The following is a 2,997-nucleotide window of genomic DNA, read 5'->3' as shown; positions in this document are numbered from 1 at the left end:
CCTACACTGTTGGTGGCACTATAAGTACAACCACTATGGAAAACAGTATGGAGGGTTCTCAAGCAATTACAGATACATCTACCATATAACTCAGCAATCCCACTTCTAGGTATATATCCAAAGGAATGGAAATCATCATGTAAAAGGGATACATGCACTCCCATGTTCGTCACTGTTCTACTTACAACAGCCAACATATAGAAACAACTTAAATGTCCAGTGAAGAGTGGATAAAGAAAGTGTGGCATATACATGGAATATATACATGGAATACTACTCTGTCATAAAAAAGAATGAAATTCTGCCATTTACAGCAATATGGGTGAGCTTGGAGAAAATGATGTTAAGTGAAATAAGCCAGATACAGAAAGAAAAATACCACATAGTGAAATAGCCTGGCACAGAAAGAGAAATACCACATGTCCAGACTCATAAGTGGGAGCAGAGAGAGAGAGAGAGAGAGAGAGAGAGAGAGAGAGAGAAAGAAAGGAAAGAAAGAAAGAACGAACGAACCACAGTGCTGCATTGGACTTGTGAAGGGAGAGAACATACCTAGGGTTGTGGGGTAGAGTGGAGGAGGAGGGCATGGGGAGGGAGGTCAGGGATTAACTGGGTGGGGGACATGGGGAATAACTGTAATTTGTGGTAATGGCATGCTGATACTATTGATCTGGCCATCACATCTTGGGCACAGGTGGTGACAATCAGCTTTGTACTCCACGAATATGCATAATCAACAAAAAAAGTTTTCCACCACAAAAAAGCAATATTAGAAATTAACAATCATGGGGGCTGGTCCATGGCTCACTTGGGAGAGTGTGGTGCTGACAACAGCAAGTCAAGGGTTAAGATCTCCTTACCAGTCATCTTTTAAAAACAGTAAAGAACGTGATTCTGCATATGAAGTAAAGAAATTATATTACGTTCAACATACATTTATTTTAAAACGCCCTTTTTTTCCATTACCTACTTTTTCAAAATCAGTAATTTTTGAGAAATTACTGACTTAAGAAAAGCCTTTAAATTATTTATTCGATGATCAATTATGGTTGTACAGATTGGAAATATTATAAAGAGTATTGGCCACTTCTCTAATTTAAAAAACATTCCCTCAAATACAATATAATATAAATGATTTAAGCTGCTTTGACTATTTTATTCCTTACTTTCTTAGAGGTGCATGGTTCCATAAAATAATTTAATCTCTGAATATGTCCTCAAATCTAAGCAGTTATACTTTCATTCCAAGTAATCACCTGGTAAAAACACTTGTCTACTAATATAGACCTAGCTTTTTCTCCCATCCTGTAATGTAACTGTTTATTTTGCTAGGATTTCAGGCTCCCATCTATACAATAATGGAGTTAGATTAGATATCTCTGAAGACCTCATCATATTCTGATAGTGCTGACTCTTGATTCTCTCTTATTTTGGGGAAAGCACCTGTCTGCCTCCCCCTTACCTTCTCTGCTCTATTGGATAATTGAGACTATGAAAAATATAGTACTGGCAAGTTCACTATCATTTCTGTGCCTTGATTTCCTTCTCTGTAAAATTGAGATAGATCATTTGGGAGAAAGCTAAGTAACAGATAATTCTTGTGAATTAGCTTGTAAAGTTTTGGGGTTTATAAGAGGAAATAACTATGTTAATTTATGCATGCCATTTTTATTTTTCTTAAAATTTATTTGTAGCTTCTATTGGACAATATAGCTATAGTTCTGCCTTTCATATTAATTTATCTTGCAGGGTTATGGTAAAGTAACCTTAGTTTTTAATCTTCATTCTTGGTTTAATAATTTTTTAATGAATTAAAATACATAAATCCTCATTAATGCCTTCTCCTTTTTATATTAAATCGGATGTGTTTTACAGTAAGCAAAATTAAACAATGATATCTGAGAGACATGAGGTTGAAAATAATATTTTCTGTTTTTTTAACTTTAAAGTTATTATATGAATCAGTGCTGCTTCCATATATGAAATATTTACTGAAGTTAAGAAATTCTTCAGTTTCAGTTCAGTTCTTTTATATGCAAGAGAAATTAATTTGAATACTTAAATAAATTGTAAAAATGCCTACTTCAGAGTGGTTAGAATATAAAGACTATATATTCTTTATTTTCAAAATTTTCCATAAAAATATTTATATTTAGACAAGAAAATATTTTACAAATAATAATATATTGTACATTACTACTTAGTATATTTTAAATTAAAGTGTCTTTATGAATATGATTGCCCATTTCTCCTTTAAATGTAGTCTAAAATATTTGAGAATAATTCCAATAGAGTCTGGAAGCCCACTTATACTCTATAGGACACGGAGACGAGGAATTCATAATGATAATCATTTATTCCTATGTGAAAAATTATTAAGAAACGAAAGTATACTGATATTTTCAGTTTTCCTTTAACTGAATGATTGTGATATCCTGTTGCTAGTGTTCACATTTGTTAAATAAATGGGGATATTTCAGTTCTCTGAGTCAATGGAACAAAAGCTTTTGCAATGTCAGACAATAGATGATAAGGACTCAGGAAATTCTGAAGCATTGTACAATTCTGAATGTGGCTGCGTAAAGAACGTGATTCTGCATATGAAGTAAAGAAATTATATTACGTTCAACATACATTTATTTTAAAACGCCCTTTTTTTCCATTACCTACTTTTTCAAAATCAGTAATTTTTGAGAAATTACTGACTTAAGAAAAGCCTTTAAATTATTTATTCGATGATCAATTATGGTTGTACAGATTGGAAATATTATAAAGAGTATTGGCCACTTCTCTAATTTAAAAAACATTCCCTCAAATACAATATAATATAAATGATTTAAGCTGCTTTAACTATTTTATTCCTTACTTTCTTAGAGGTGCATGGTTCCATAAAATAATTTAATCTCTGAATATGTCCTCAAATCTAAGCAGTTATACTTTCATTCCAAGTAATCACCTGGTAAAAACACTTGTCTACTAATATAGACCTAGCTTTTT

Source organism: Galeopterus variegatus, unplaced genomic scaffold (assembly GCF_000696425.1).
Source record: "Galeopterus variegatus unplaced genomic scaffold, G_variegatus-3.0.2 Scaffold13813, whole genome shotgun sequence".
NCBI lineage: Eukaryota > Metazoa > Chordata > Mammalia > Dermoptera > Cynocephalidae > Galeopterus > Galeopterus variegatus.
This window is presented reverse-complemented; position numbering follows the sequence as displayed.